The sequence below is a fragment of the Lepisosteus platostomus genome, chromosome 12 (assembly GCF_059453375.1).
Source record: "Lepisosteus platostomus isolate fLepPlt1 chromosome 12, fLepPlt1.hap1, whole genome shotgun sequence".
Taxonomy (NCBI): domain Eukaryota; kingdom Metazoa; phylum Chordata; class Actinopteri; order Semionotiformes; family Lepisosteidae; genus Lepisosteus; species Lepisosteus platostomus.
In genome coordinates this window covers 12,994,947-13,012,739 of record NC_142622.1, presented here as the reverse complement: position 1 = coordinate 13,012,739, position 17,793 = coordinate 12,994,947, and the positions used below count along the sequence as shown (strand labels likewise).

General features: G+C 35.1%; 1 protein-coding gene across 5 annotated transcripts in view; it reads right to left on the bottom strand.

The window, feature by feature from the left end:
* Positions 1-17,793, bottom strand: part of cdkal1 (CDK5 regulatory subunit associated protein 1-like 1) — a 431,336-nt gene that overhangs the window by 324,010 nt on the left and 89,533 nt on the right. Inside the window, exon 1 of one of the 5 annotated variants that reach the window (XM_088601025.1) lies at positions 16,594-16,708. The exons of the other annotated variants lie outside the window; for them this stretch is intronic. The gene's annotated coding sequence lies outside the window, so the exon portion shown is untranslated. Of the gene's footprint in view, positions 1-16,593; positions 16,709-17,793 lie in introns of those variants that run through there. 5 annotated transcript variants of the gene reach the window in all.

The window sequence follows — 17,793 nt, the reverse complement described above, 5'->3', positions numbered from 1 at the left end:
GGGCTAAACATTTTGGCAAAACCTGCTTAAAAAAATTCTAAAATGCAAATAGCATATGATGAAGCTGTGGAACTTGAATAAGTTCAGATAATTCACCTTCACTAGGCCCTGCAGTGACCAGATGAAACTGCAGGAAGCCATTCAGGAAAACAGCCATAGAATAAACAGCCTACTGAAAAAAATGATAGAAACAAATACCCTGATTGACATTATAACTTACAGTACATGTTTCAGTGTAAAACAATCGGCATCCATACTGTAAAGCAAACTGACATTTTTTAATTTCATTTTTCACATTGCCTCAAACTCAGCCATTCAAAATCTGTGCAACTGTACTCTGTATCCCTTCTTCATATTACTCTTATCTCACTATGTCGGTTTCTCCGGATCCTATCACCTGCATTCACTTCAAGGAAGCTTAGTGATAACCTGATACCTCTCTTTCCTATACTTAGCACATCTCTTCTCTGACATGATGCTCCAAACAACTAGATGGAATCTACTTGTACTATCACTGGCAAACCCGCATCTCCAAATACTCTAAAATTTCCTCTCCCAAGCAGTACTAGAATTGGTACATTGTACATGTACATTCTATAATCAATTGTCTTATTTTGTTGTGCTTACTGTATTATGCGCCGTTATGCTGAATTATAATATTACTCTACACTGCGGTGTTCTATGGGGTGTTATTTTTGGCCAGTTGGGTAATCACATTAAAAGGAGGAAAGCATAAGCTAAACAAATCTTTATTATAAAGAGATGCTACAACAAATAGCTCACTCCATGTTCTAGCAAAAGTCCTTGATGTTCTTATCAAATTCTTTTACATAAAACACTATTTTACTTAAAGTCACTTTATAAGAATTGAGTGGTCAGCCACACTGTTTCCATAACAAGTATGTAGCAGTAGCTCCTTAAAAGACCTTTCCCATTAAAGTTTCTTCAAACGTTTCTTTCCGAAAATTGTATGACTAATTAATTCAATTGTAAAAGTACATTTAAAATCACAAAATACTAAAACAGCATCAAAAGAGTAAGATGAATTAAAATATATACTAAAATATAATCCACTGAAATTAGTTATTATGCTTAGCTAATTTCAGGAAGATACTGTAGTCAATATTCAACACAGAATTCAAAACCATTCCAGGGATGTAATATCCTCAAAACTTTGAAAACACATGAAAATTCCATCCAATAATATGAATTACACATTGTCATGGTTTCAAAAATGTTTCAACAACAAGGAAAATTAGGCAAATCATTTTTTTAAATTCTATATAATGGCAGTTTTTCCAAAACTGACCTCTAATTTGAACTTGTAAAGGTGGTCTAAAATAAATGAGTAGCTATTGTAAACTTAATTTAACTCTATTTGTTATTTTGGAACTATTGCTGTAGCATTAGAGCCCTTTTCCTCTTGAAAAGCATGAGTGGATTTTACCCAGGAAATTCTGTCCATTAAGTAACTTATGAAGATAATTATAACAAATAATCTTAGGTTATATATGAAAGAAGATCACCCCTTAAAATAATAATCATAGAATACGATAATGAAAATGATCCCATTAGGCTATTTTATCAGCAATAATTTTAAAAGCACTATACTTTATGTCATTCATTTCACAAGGCATAAACATATGCGGTAATAAATGTTTTACCCTGAAGGTATCTCTAAGTCAGTGTACTGCCATACATCACCCTTCGCAAACCTCAGTTTGTGACAGATCCTGAATGAGGTGAACCCTACCTGCAGGCCTAATTAATTCCAACAGTAGTCAGAGCACTGCTTTTCAAATTAGATGTTCCCAAGGTGATTTCATCAGGACTTAGCTTACTAGATATTGGATGTTACACATTTACAGCCTGAATTTGATTTCCTAAGAGGTGTCCATATATCCAACAATCTACTCCATTAGGTTTAACAGAAAAAAAGAGACAATTCTAAGGCTTTATGCCATACATTTAGATACTCATCTCAATTTAAATGTTTATAAAGCACTTTAGATTGTGTTATTTGTGGATTCTGGTAATATTTGATCAAGTTTGCTATTTTTATGTAATTTATACTTATAACAACTCTAAATGTTGTTCTTAAATTACGTAAGTTAAAAAGGATGTATTTTAAATCTGAGATGGTCACTTGTGAGTTATAGCACACATAGGCAGCATACTGTCAGTCTAACTATCCATCCATTTTATAACTGCTTTATCCAATACAGGGTCGCAGGGGAACTGGAGTCTATTCAGGCAAGCAACGGGCACAAGCCAAGATACACCCTTGACAGGGCACACAGTGATAGACACAGATATGCACATGTTCACTCCAGGGCCAGTATTCCCAGAATCCAATTAATCTCCCAGTATGTCTTTGGACTGAGGGGGGGGGAAACCGGAGCACCTGGAGGAAACCCACGATAACACAGGGACAACAAACATAGCAGGTCCAGAACTGAACCCATGGTCACAGCATTGTGAGGCAGCAATTCTAACCACTGCGCCCCTGTGGTGCCCGTTCTGACCATCAATATCCCCAATTCTGCTCTTGCATCATGTGAGAGTTTAACAATAGTCTGATTTTGCTCTTTCTAATAAGCAAATGTCACCTTCAAGCAGCTGCACCAAGCAGGGCTTTCCGCTCTACTGAGGCACATCTTTTAGTAGTACCTTCTTCTAGACACCAGCATCTCAGGGTGCACACTTTCAGCCATCTTGCTCCACGACTCCGGAGCTCACTCCCTGCCAACCTGAGAACTGTAAACTCTCTTACAGTTTTTAAATCTAGACTCCAGCCATATCTGTCCAGTCAGTCTTTTAATTAGCGTCTGCCTTGTCTCGCCTTTTCACGTTTTTTTTCTTTTATATCTCTGTCCTTATTTCTTTATTTCTGTTTAATGTTATTGTTATTTTGATTTTATTTGTTTTTGTTTTCACCCTGTACAGAGTGCCCTAAACATAGTTGGTATACATGGGCCCTGAAAGAAATCCTTGTTATTTTGAAAAACAGATGTAAAAGAAGATATTAAAGTAGTGTTATGCCATTGTATGTTTAAACACACGAGGTGCTGGAGTAGCCTCCAAGGACACCACTTGTGGAGCAGCAGTATATTAGCCGCAACACAGTAAGATGCCAGTCTGCACTCTAAGTGAAGTGATTCCTTCAGAAAAACAAAATAAATTACATTCCTATTCCAACCTGCAGGTACAGTCAAGCTAAATATCAGCTTTGGCTATTGCAATTTCACTTAGCTACTAAATCAGCTTTCATTCACATTTCTTGTTAATTGAAAGCCCTTAACATCTCTATATCGTCTAGCACCAGATATCTTTCATTGCCAACTGGGTTTGAGCTTCACTTGAGCTTCACTTTCTAAGGCTTTATAGAAAAGCAGTTATACCTTTCGTGTTACAGAATTTGGTACCCAAATGTATACAAACTGACTCTGAAGTGAAATAAAAAGTCTGCTTCCTTTTCATTAAATGCTAGATAAACTTGACTTATAATATTTTTTTCCATTGTTCACATCAAGGCAAAGTTAATAAATAATCAAACAAAATATCTTAAAATTCATAAATCTTCTGGGATCATTAACATACTGTAAGTAATTCAGCCCTGTCTAGAGACCTGAGCTAATACTACAATACTAAGCTACTACTTGGAATATCATTAAAAGCTGAAGAAACATATGGCAACTTTTGCAAGCAGGGCTGAGGATTCCAGTCTTCAATTTTTAATTAATGCATATATTATACAAACACTGATCAAATCTTGGCTTAGTAGAGAACTGTGCCACAAAATTCTGCAGAAAGATAGTACTTAACTTATTTTACAGGCAATAATGATGGATGGGGGCATTTTGCAGAAAAATGGCAAAAGTATAGATTTATTGCCAATTGAAAAGAAAAGGGTCACAACAAATGAAAGTTGTTTGATTCTTCACACATCATGACTTCATAGCCAGAAGGGTGTTTTACCTACAGAAGGTTCAGGAAAAAGATTCAGTAACATTAAATTCAATATTAAAGGTGAAGATAGCTGAAAGCCATTGTTAAACAAAGATATTGAGAGCTATTGTTAGAATTGGTGGGTTCCATATACAGTCCCATGAAATTAAGGAATTTACAGCACAGTTGTAATATTGTCTGTTAAAATTATCATCAATATATGTGGATGGCACTTTTATCCAAAGTGATATACCTGTACAGTGGGGAATTGTACTGCAACAATTTGAGTGAAGTACCTCGCTCAAGGGTACAACAGCAGGACTCCTCCTGGGATTTGAACCCACAACCTTCCCAGTTATGAGTCTAGTACCCTAACCACTGCTCCAAACTACTGCAAACATTCTGTATACTTTATAGCTGCAAAAACACAGAGCTTTATTAATGAAACAATAGGTTTCCCTTAAACACACTGCTACTCTGGGGAGAATTAGTGACTGTAATTGTCTGAAGTTTATTAAAAAAAAAAATATTGAGATTTAAGACATATATTCTCTGTAAAAATAATGAGTTATAAATATGATATGGCCAAATGCTTAATTCAGATACTGTACTTTGCAAAATAGCCTGCCAAATCTCAAACTGTCTGACTTCGGTAAGAAAATTCTTATATAAAACGTTCAATTCTGCATAGGTACATCCCAAAATTTCCACAACCATTTGGGAATAATAATATAAATAATAAATTAAGATAGCAACTGTTAAGCACGACTAACTGTCAGCTGCCAGTGTAAGAGCTTATATACAGTATTTGAATAACTGCAGATGCAATTCCTCATTATGTGTTGCAATGATGTTATCAACATCTTCATTCACAACGGGAAAAAAATAAATTAGGTCACTGAAGCCATACTCAAAGTGGAAAGCGCTGTGACGTATCTTTTTTTAATTGCTTACTTTTTTACTGCTTAAGTTCAGTATAATGCAGTGATATAGACAGTACAGTATTTGTTTCTTCATGATCTGCCCACTTGCATGTCTCAGACATCCTAGACAGACACTGAAAAGATAAAAATATCTGTGCTTACTTGACTTCTGCCTGCAGGCAACTTCGGTTTCTTCCAATAACATGTACAGTATATGCATATATACACCAGATATATGTATGTTGAAATGAAAACCAGATAAGTGAAATTCAGACTCCAAATGGAATGGAGTATTTTTGTTAGATACAGTACTGACAATGCATAATCCTTTTTTCATACATTTAACTTCAGTTCTGAAAACTGAAATGATACAGAAGCTATAATTCACATTAAGATGTATAAGAGAGGCCTCATGAAATATGGAACAATTCCAAAGTTTCAGAAGTGATATCAATGTAAGGAGACAAAGGGATGGAACCATAGGATTGTATACACTGACCTTGAGGAGGCCTTCATCCAGTAATGATGAAGCAATCTGGACTGATGACTTAATAACTTCCCATTTTGTTTTTCTGCAATTCCACACTAGATACTACAAAACACTGATATTTAACATGGACTGCACTGATAAATGTCTCACTTGTCCATCATCACATGTTACACTGACATGGTCAGGTTAAGTGACTTGGCCATTAAGATCCTTGATTAGAGGCTTAAGCAGCTTCTAGCAATAACATGGAAACCACAGGAAGGACTGGCATTATTGAAAACCACCCCCAAGTCTACAGTTTAATGATTTACAAAATCAAATACTGCACAGCAATGTGATGCATTTCAGCTTTTAAAAGCTGCAGGCTACAACAGTCAACATCAGTTTATACACATACAGAGGGGAAGTTAAATAGTATATACTGTTTAGCTTCATCAGATCAATTTTGCAAAGACCTGCATCTGAAATGAATTAATGTGCAACTCAATAAGAGTCTCATTTGTTTCTCTGATGGTCTGGGTCTGATTACCTTCCTGCACCCCAGAGAAGCACTGAGTTCAAGGTGAACCTCAGAACACTTGGAATAGCCTGACAGCATCTGTAGGTGAATGCATTATCTGGTTAGACCACAACACAAATGCACTGATCATCTTTCTACTGTACAGGTATATCACCCAGCTGTAACTGTAACAGTAACACATATAAAGGAAACCTGAAGAAGGCTCCACGGCCGAAACATTGTGTTTTCTTTCTTCTTTTTTTCAGCATGGAATAAACGTATTACTTGTTCCTAAATCAGACTAATTACTTCAGGTGTTGTCATAATTTTTAAACAAATCAAAGTCATTGCAATTTAACCAAGAAAACAAAATCTAGAGAAAGGCAAATAAACTTTAACAGTTAAGCTAATCTCTTGGAACAGCCACTTAGGTTTTGTATTTTCAAATGCAGACTTTGATTGCATGCAGTCTGCAGGAACAACACAAAAAGCAACTGTTAGAAGGACAGTGATGGTACACAGGGAAACGCCAAAATACTTTCACACCCTTGTTACTAGTGGGGTGTTGATAGACTACAAAGTCCACACACAGGTACAAAAAATGTAGACAAGATTGCACACCAACAATAGAACATAGGTGAAATGGTGTTTATTTAGATATTTTGGACAAAATGAAGATTTCCAAGAAACTAAACGTTCTCTCAATTCAGCCCTGTTGGAGAGATGAATATCGATTCATTGAAGATAAAGTGCTGTTTATGCTCTACGTTTTCAGAGAAACAGAAATCAAATTTCCAATAACATTTTAAAACAAAGCATCAGACTTCAAAGATGAGGCAGACAAGGTTGAACTTGAACCAATCAAATGGGCCAAAGTGAGATACTAACTTCTGTATCAGTAAAAATCAAGCTACAGAAGGAATTTACAAAATTGCACAATGTGATGCAAATCGTAGAAAAACGTACTGACAGGGAATAAATAAAAGAGGCTTTTCTCAGACACAATCTTCTCCAAAATAAAAGACTTACCCCTGTCTGCCAGATCAATTGAGAGACTCAAATAAAATGGCACAAAACTTTAAACAACAATGACATTAGAAGATGTAATGGTGTTTAGCGTCATGCTTGATCAGAATGGGGATATAAAGTACATCCGCAATTAAGAGATCCTGAGAGATTACAAAAGACAATGTTCAAGAAGATACTGCCTAAAACGCATGCATAGCACAACAATGGGGATGATACAGCAGAGATTTTTGTTAATCATTTTGACATTGAAATGACATTAAAAAAATAATAATTTCTGTGTCAACTGACAGTGCCCCTGCTATGGGCAGAAAAAAGAAAGAATATGTAAAGGTCACTGAGGATCACATTGGACAACTGCTGATAAAGTTTCATTGGATTATTCCTCAAGAAACACTTTGTGCCAACATTTCTAAGGGAGCAAGATCTCCCAGTATTTATTAAGGAAGATGTTAAAATGTAAATAGGATTTATGGATGTTAAAAAGCAAATGGCACACAGATATGTAAATAGAGGTGAACTGTTCATTCTTGGCATACAGTACTGCTTCCAAAAAGTTTCTCCCTGGTTTATGGCACCAATTAGTCCTTGGGAGATTAGCAACAGTGACAAGATGTATTAAATTAAAATTAAATCATGAAACTTGACAGTTTACCTCCTCAACAACAAATGTGTTATTTCAGATTGGCTGTTACATCCCTTCTGTTTTGGATTATGCAGGAGTTAACTTTATTCTTATGTTGACTGTTTCCTTCCCAGGTGTAGCGACACATGGCCAATTTATACTTATTTGCATTCTACCTCGATTTATTGTTTCATAAATTCATAATGGATGCAAAAAGAAAATTGGAAAAAAATGTAAGATTAATTTTAGAGGCAAGATGAAAATTTCCCAAGTCACACTTGTAGCTTACAAGTACACCACGAAAAATGTAATTAAAATGTTTTAGCACGTATGGTTTGAAAATGCGGAACCTACAGCTAATTCACTGAACTTAATAAAACTTAAAAAATCCACAGGAAAAATAAAATACATCTACATTTTCTCAGACTTTCAGAATAGTGCCATTAGTCCCCTGGGCAAGTATCACTAATGAGAATGTATCTCGTGTGCCGTCCAATTCAATTGAAACAGGACAATCTACTGACATTTCTGGCCCTCACAGGCTGTCCTTTCCAAGATTTGAGAACCCATGTATTATACCAAGTGTACACGCAGAATGAAGGTAAAATATCTTCCTAAATGTTTTAGAACATATATTACCATTGAAAAGTCTAAAAATCACAAAATGTGTTTATTTGAAATTCATTAGTTTATTGTTAAAATATTTATATATAATGTATTTCCCTTCGGGATCAATAAAGTGTTATCTATCTATAGAGATAAAAGGAGACTAAAATTGGATGTACTGTAGTGGTGTGCTCCTCAGTCTTGAAGAAGATAACATTTATAACCAAGCATATTTTTGTAGCTCATGACCTATAACCACAAAAGCAAGCAAACTTTAAAAAAAAACTGAAATAAAAATGAATGAGAGAAAATAGTTAAAAAATAACAAGAATTTAGAAAAATATTTTCCAAACTACCTCATCTTATTTATTATTTTATTACTTCAGTTCAAGCTCTTAGATATTTAACAATTACATTCCCATCATTCCAAAATAACATCTTATTTTTCTTTCATGTAGAATCCATGTCAAGATCATGGTGTTACTCATGTCATATAGAAAAAAGATCAACCTAGAATTCAAGTGGCAAATAAAAGGAAATTGTATGCATTCTATTGACACCACTTTGTAGAAGTATCCAAAACCACAATAACCCTAGTTTACACAACTGAGGTGAGATTAATGTAAGCAGTAATATCATACAACACAAATACATTAAGAAATTTTCAAACTAAGCTTTGATGTCAATGTTGTCTGAAAGCTCTCTCAATGGTTTCCAATTAAATTATCAAACTATACATATTTTAAAGCCACAGGTGTTCAAAGCAATAGGTGAAATCATCAAGAATGAAAGTCACATTACTTTCAAAAATGTAAAAAATGTCCCAAACCATAAAGGCATACACAGATAGCTTTTCTGTTCCTATATAGTCAATATAGCATAACAAAGTATAGATTTATCGATAATTTTGCTAAGATCAAATAATGCCTCTGGCTAGAAGAAAGATTCAAAACATAATGGCAAAGCAAACATAATGTCATCTATATGCTATTAAAAAAAACACTGTAGTAATGATTATTTATCAATTATGAGGAAAATCAGTATAGAACTAACAGGCAGACCTAATGATCCTTGATAGGATTAGCAAAAGCCTGAAAAAGACCACTTTCTCCTTCAGAGCCTGATGCGGCCACAGACATACACGATCATCAAGAGTTTGTTTTTTTTAATCTTCCAAAAGTCTTTTATGAAAATATGACCTATTTCTTATTTCATTAAAACCAACGACTGTAGCAATCAATATTGCAAGTTCAGGCTTTTAGAAAAACTAAATAAGGAGACAACAAAGTACAATCAGGACTTCAGACCTACAGGTCACCTGTTTCTAAAGATTAGGAATACCTATAAATTATTGATCAATTAGTCAAGTAATCTGTTTAAAACCAGAGAGCTCTGGTCTTTGAGGGTTAAAGGAGCTTGGTCCCAAATGATCTTTAAAATTGCTTGTTTTAACAAATTACCTGCTGCATTGATTACAACAAAATTGTTCCACATCTTAAGAAATTGATGATTTAATAGTGACCAATAAAACCTGCTGGACTGAGGCTTTCCAGGAGCAGGGCTGAAGACCCCTGATCTACACAGAGTAATTGCCAAGACTGCAATCCCATTAAAGGCTTGCTAAAGGACGTGTATGAGAGGCTTTGATGTGGGCCAAATAAGGCTTTGAAAGCCTTTTTTAAGGGATGTAGGCTGCCACCTAAGCAATTAATTGACTGATTAACCCGTGAGAACATGCGCCTAAATCTCATGCCAGTCAATCTGACGATAAAGCAAACCCAAAGAGCAAGATCTACATTATCTTACCTTCTATTACTTACAAAAACTTGTAATTTGGTGGCAGAGTGGTGCAAAATAGAATGTTTTGTGATTGTATTTTGAGCAAAAAGGTGAAACACGTGAATTAGTCACAGTTGCTATACTACTGACGGTGAAGATATTCCACTTGCATTTCTAGTACAAAGTGTCTATGTGTTACCCTAACTATGTGTTAGGGTAGGCTGCAGCATCCTGAGACCAACCAGGTGCCTAAGAGCCTGCAGTCCACAGGCTAACCTCCTCTAAGGCTCTATGCATCTCATAGAGGATAAAATGATCGATGGCTCTGAAAGGAGAGTGTATCAGAAGAGTATCTGTCCATTACAGCACAAGTGGTAAAATGAGCTGATTTACAATTTGGCTACTTCATATTTAGCGGGTATTAAAAATGACTGTCAAATTCTTTTTAAATAAATAACCACTTTTAGCAGGATGTATTTCTGCATCTTCCCTGAGTGGTTTATGTAGATGATTCACATTTTAAAAGTGACTGCATATTCCAAAATGTTGAGTATAAAAGGGTGAAGATAAGACAGCTGTGTTTTTCAGTGCTTTTCCTAAGCTTCCAATAGAATGTGTGAGAGAAATTCTTTGGAGAAGCACAAAAGTAACATTCATGGACATTTGTTTTTTACAGATTCACATTTGTAATATTAAAAATAGCCTTAGGATAAACAAACAAAATTGAATGAATATGTGGTTCAGTGATGATATGAGACAAGATATGAGTATGATGGCATTTGTATGTTAATAAAAAGTCAAGAGGCTAGCAATTTCACAAATTATCATTTAGGAGGAGACACCAGCCTAAGGCCAAAACTGTTGGAAACTTGCATGAGCCTGACCTCAAACTGAAATGCACTAAGAACATAGGGATTATTAAATTGTATGGCCAATTCCATAAAAGAGATTTTATAACATATGCTTTACCATGAGCACACAATTGGTGTCAGCAGTTTACTTTCTTAAGTAATACATAGGGGTGTTATCTAGTTTTAACTTTAGCCAAATGTAAATGATAAACTAGATTTATCTAAAAAAAAAAATATTCCATGTCATCTATTGCATCTTTTTGGAAACATGCATGTTATGAGTTTAAATTCCATCCTTATTCATAGTGTGGTTTGCATTAGTGCGTAACCTCCAGTCAGTTATATGTTTGACAAAAAGGAGTAAGCATGCATATGAATTTAAATTTAAAGGCATTTAATTAGTGTTACATACTATATATGAGATTAGGCCCTTAGCTACCATTCTGACCATTTTATGGTAACCGAAGTGTAAATTTTTATTGTAGTTCTAACATGTTAGTTGCACTAAAATAACTCAAAAGATAAAAAAAATTGAATCTTCCACATGCATGTATTTCAATCTGTGCCCGAGGAACTATGTTACAATGAAAGATCAAATGTTTAATGCAGTCTGATTGCATTACCTACTCTATACCACGAGTTCACTGCCAACGGTTCTTAGCTCAAGAGTAGTCTCTTTTATGCACAGATACACTGCAATACTCAGCAAATAGTTTTATACAGCAGAAATATTGCTGGGGGAAAACCGCCTTTATATTTGGCAAATTTAGTTTTTACTGATAATACTGTATGGTCTCAGTAAAGAATGAAAAGCAAAAGTCAAACAAAGGACCTTCAACTGGTAAATACCAAAAGACAACCACAAGATTGATTCTTTACATAGGCATTCTCAGTGTGTACATAATGAGATAGCACAATGCCAAATGTGTGTTATCTTTACATTTCAAATATACAGAAATAAAAATAACCCCTAAATTGTGAAATATACTTTGAAAAATATTTTTTACAATACTAGGTTTATTTCAACCAAACTCAAAAAGCTAATCAAATTCTACACGTTTTCCCTCTCCTCAAGACTTCAAACAATATACTTTATGACTATCGCACCAAATAAATCACACTGTAGAAATATGTGTAATTATGAACAAAATCTAACTTTTAAAAGGTCCTACAAAACATTCAACAGAGATGGTCTTAAAAGTTTAAAAATAAGAGCCAGTGTTTCTGCAGGATGAATAATACATTCCACTAATTTTGCTATGCACCTTAAAGGCTTGTATTTGCTGCTTCCTGCAGGTGAAAGTTTCTCTTAAACCTAACAATCACTTTCTAATTTCAAGTCATCTCAGTGGAAGCAGTCAGATCCTGTTTAAATAACTGCATAACACAACCCTCTGCATTATTCGCGGTCTGAATAACACCGTACTCCCGTTGATGAATCACCTGCATCTATTCTTATAAGATCCCTTAAACTACAAAGGATTTGAGGGAGGATGAAAAGAAACTGCAAGTCAGTCACATAGAAAAAAAATAAGCAGGTGGTCTTGTAAAGAGTCCCCTGTGAAGCACATGGCCATTGTAAACCTGGAGCATATCATTGTGCAGTGTGGGCTCCCCTTTAGAGTGCATTCCATTTAGAATCTAAAGCAATGAATAGCAGATTGTTCCCATCAACAGATGAATCACAGAGGTTAAGAAATTAATCAGATTAGTATTATTTTGAAGATGAATAGAAAAAACCTGATAGCTTTTCGCTCTTATTCGTTACCTAAACTAGGTCTGAAACCATAGACTTTACTTAACACAACAGGTGGTGGGTACACTGTGGACACAGTTCAAAATGCTTCTAACTGACAAAATACAATTGCTTCAATTTCCCTTTTTAACTACAGAATATTCTCTGCTTTTATAACTCAAATCGTGCCATATGCAATTAGTTTTCTGGTGTACATTACTTTATAGTTGGTATTTTTTTTTCCTAGAATCAATTACCACATGCTTAAGAGACACACAGAGTTTCCATCTTAACATTTTGTTCCATAGCACTAAAGGATTAAGGAATCCATACAGCCATTTCTAAGAGAAAAGTTTCTTTTTTAAAACTTTGTAAATATATATCAACCTAAAACTAAAAACATTGCATCTTAATCTAAGAACACATGGGGGTGGGGGAAGAGAATTGCTCAGAATGGGAATTCATTGTTTCCTTAATGAATAAACAGTTACATTCTTATACTAAAGTTGACAGAGTGGCCTAAATGTCTGGGCATTTCAGAAAATAAGCTATATAACCACTAATTCTTGGCCAGACCCACACAACTGCCATCACCAAAAGGAAATAAAATACAGAATGACCCTGCCATAGTTTCCTTGTAGAAAGAATCATAATAAATAAAAAAATAAGAATCATAATAAAAAAATATTTTTAGTCTTTCCCATCTGTTTCTTCAGTGTACCTTAATAGCCACAACTGGGAATTCTAACACGTGGCAGAGTGGGATATTCACTGCAATGTGGTTACCATTATAAGGGAACCGCCAATAAAGGCATACTATTTTTAAATTAAAAGATGCTTTTAAACACCCAGAGAACCTTGAACATTTTACTGACATGCTAAAGTAAGAATAACCCACAACAAAGCTGTTAATGGAACTGTTGTAACAGTTGTGACTGGAAGGCAGCTGCACATAGTCATTGTATTGTATGTTAATGCCCCTCTGCTGCTCTGCAGAAAGAACATTGGTTACTCTCTCCACCATAGAGGTTGAAGACCTGTGCACTGTGCTGCACTGCTGAGTTGTCAGATTATAAGGTTAAACAAGAACATTTCTCAGAAGCATGCACCTGTGTTCCACAACCTGAAACAACCAACCCACAACTGTCGCACTAAATCAAACAAATGAGTAATAAACCAAACTATTAAAGATCCCATTCAGCAAACCCTTTTCTCAGTTATCAAATTACTCTCAGTAGAGACAGATTTTTACAGCAGGCCACTGTAATACTGAGTAAACAAAAAGGCATTTGGTGAGCTGTTCTCACACATCTGCAGGTAAACACAAGATATCTGTGATTACCACCATGCACCATCTGTTGGGAAGGTAATTCCAAAAGTGTTCAATGAAAATGTTTATAAGAACAAAAATACAGACTCTGGGCAAATTTCAGTATTCAGCAACACATCTGCCCCTAAAAGGCCCTCTGTTGAAGAGGCTGTGAACACCTGTCTGGTCCACACGCACTCAGTGCCTTACTCATCGAAACAGCCTAAGGGAAAACGGGTGTTTTGTGCTTCCCATATGTTTCAGGAAGCAGTTAAATAAAAACCGTCTCACCATATCTTTTATTCCCTTTCTATTTACTTCAACGGCCCAAAGTGATTTTGCAGCAGTCAAGCCAACAGGTAAACACAGATATACAAAGGATAAAAACAACTCCCAAACTAAGCAGGAAAGCAAATATGTCATTTGTATATCCATAAAACACAGTTCTGACCTTGTTTCTGATTCATGTTGCTTAAAAAGAAGGTGTGATTAGATTTTGTTAAGTGCATTTAAGAGTTGAGAAAGAAGCTGAATCAGTCAATACACATACTAAGTTTTAAGGGAACAGCTCTCAATCTACAGCTGGATTCTGCATCATGAGCAGAATGGTGAGTTTTAGCAAAGACGCCCCAAAAAGTATATTGTTGATAGGCACTTGGAAATGTAATCTGAATAGCAGGTGTTATGGATTAAGACAAATGCCCCTCCCTTTAAAATAGGACATAAAAACTGCACACCATATTGTAGTGTGTAATAAAAGCCTTTTGGACCATCACTGTAAAAGTAACTGGGCTGTAAGTTATATGGAATTAACTGACATTATGTGAATGGGCTTAAAATAATCAAAGGGTTGCAAAGCCTTCATCATTCCCAGCACGCAACTGGAAACTACAGCTTATTATACACACATTTTTCTACTCACTGCTGCTTAGTGCCAGCATGTGTGACCTTACTCATTAGCATCAGTCTCCATTTGTAACTAAGCACTTGATGGAAGACAACAGCACCATTACGAAATGAGTCAGGGCTGAAATTACACATTCTATACAGCCAAAACAGATTTATCCCAATTTTATCAATGGTGGCAATGACAGTCCAGCATTCCATCAATGTCACTGGCTTTGCTCTATGAATCTATTGCAGTGTAACATGAGTGAACCAAAAGGGGAACTTCAGCTGTAGTAATCTCATTATATAAGAAGGCCTAAGACTGCACCTTCTTAAAATATGACATTTTTAACAGCAGCTGTTGCCTAGTGTTAATTTCCTAGAAATCTTGTTTTTATCATAGGAAGAATGATCCAAAAACAATTTTTCCAAAAAGCCTTAAAAATAATATAACTGGATCGTCATCTATGGGAAAAGGAGTTCAGAACTATTATTTTCTGTGACTTCCTGTGAAAAGATTTAAATTAAACTTTAAGTAATAAAACACAATGGAGTATACTGGAAATTAATGTGGTTTCTTTTTCTCTCAGAGCTGATTGGTAATGTAGTACACCTCCCCATTCTTGTTTCTAAATGTAGATATTCTTTACTTTCTTTACTTACAAGAATGAGAAAAAAGTATGCTGCTGCTACTGTTTTAACTTCAGAATTGAAGAGTATCCACTCCTGCACTAGAATGTGAATTCCGCTGTATGCATCAGTAATAAAACTAGAATGTGCATTTTGAAGATCCCCTGCTAAGCATGTATCTAAACATTTCATGCTACTGTATGTGCTGCATTGTGAAAGCCAGTGAGGACAAAGGCAAGAAGTGATTTTTGACATGTGCTATCTAGTCTACATTTAAAAAGTCCATGATCAAGTTAAGTAATATTCTGAGGTACCAATTCATTCAATCCAGTTCCAACATAACATTTATGTTTCCAGGGATAATGTGGCAAGACAAAACAGGAAAAGCAGGAATGACAGATGCTGGAATACCTGTGTGGATACTAAAAAAAGATCCCTTCACCCTTTTAGCACTATCACTGTGGAACTGATATTAATATACCACATGTTAACATGTCAGAGGCACATTTACTTGCGCAATTTGAGTGAGTTACCTTGCTCAAGGGTATACAAGCAGTGTCCTTCCAAGGATTTAAGCCTGCAACCTACTGGAATCCTAGAATTCCAGGACCCTAAGCCCAATACACCTGTACCCCTATATTTTACTTTTCTTTTTCATACTGTGACGTTCATAACTATATTTATATATATATAAGCAATTTCTGTTGTTGACTCCCAACTAAAAAACCCTTTGTCTACTGCAAGTAGCCCTTTTTCCTTCAGTACTTCAATTTCAAAACCAAAACAACATCCAGAAGACAACGCAGTTAATACTGTACAGCAACATTATAATACAGAAATAAGGTTTTCATTTTATTCAAATTTTTCACTCAATTAGATGAGAAGGTTTTGTATGTTTTTCTACATCTCACTTATCCAAATAAGACTGCACTGAAATCACTTATCCCTGCAAATGTTCTTACAAGTTTCTAAACTAAGATCTCTACTGTATGTTTTCCTTCTGAACCTATTCCACTCCAAAACCTCAGTCAATACTTTCTTTACACAGGTCCAGAGAGTGACCTTGACTATTATTCTTTAGCAATGTAAATCATCAAGTCATTGCTATTCTGAGGACATTCAAATATTTTTTTATTAAATATATGTCATACATACTGTACACTATAGTTGTTAAATACAAATGAAGAAACTGCTCCCAAAAAGAAGCGACTCCCACTAATCAGGTCAATCTTTCATTCAAACCCTAACATTCAGTAAATGTCTACTTCTCATTCAAACCCTTACCCTAGCTCGGGGACTTCTAGTACACCAATCAAAAACGCAGCCTTCAAAACATGTGTTCAAAAAGTTACCCAAATGACTCCAAACTGAAAAATCAAAATCTGGAAAAACAGACCACTGTCTTTATAACCATGTATTTACAGTACATCAAGTTTGAAGTTCAAGTTCATTCTTGTCAAAAAAAGGCCCACATGAACACATGCCAATGGTTCATTTTAAAACAGATAAGTTTTAATTTGACACGATTGTTTGTGGGAATACCTCTAGCACAGAGAAAATTATAGATGATGATGTCCTAACACTGCCAGAAAAAAAACCTGTTTACTTATCACCAGAAGCAGACTGTACGTGACTATGCAGTGATAAGAATTGGAGAAGAAGAACATTAGAAGTTATGAATTTCATTTATTTTCAAGCCATGCATACAGTTTCTGAAAAACGTGATACATCACACTTTTACTGAATAAACTTACATTACACAATCAGTAAAATACAAACTAAGATCCAGATGTTTATGAATAAATAGCACAGTTTAAGCCCATTATGACATACTTCACAAACTCACAATACATAGTGAGGACTGCATTCAGTTCTGCAGCCTGATCCCCAGATCTAATAAAATGAAATTACTAATTGTTTTGCAGGAAGAAATACATGCACAAATGAACTAGATCAGTTTTTCACACAAGAAACTCTTTCCATACAAGTAAAAACTAAGAAGGTCTACATATATAGACAGAGAACAATTAGTTATTTTAAAGCATGACCAGACAGTTTAAACAGTTTGCATAAAATGCAAATTGAAAAAAAAAACCGTGAACTCAATGCTAATAAGTTTTAAATAAATACATTACGGCACAGTGTATTTTTATAGTATTTAGACAGATTCAAGGCCACTAAAATACAATTAATATGAAATTAGGAATTTTGAATTGTATTTGCCATTATTCTGCTTCAGATAAAAATAAAGAGGAACCATTTCTGTAAATCTGAATAAGATACAGTAGCAAAATTCAGGAACCTTTCTTACTCCAACAGTTAATTCTTCCAAATGGCAGAGGAGATGCAGATAGCTGAAGAAGAAGCTAAACAGGTACCTGCATGTCACAGCATTAGAGACATGTAGAAACACTCCGAACTGAAACAAAGTCTATGATGCTCCCTATGGAAGGGAAGAGAGAAAGATTGGTGCAATAGAGAGGG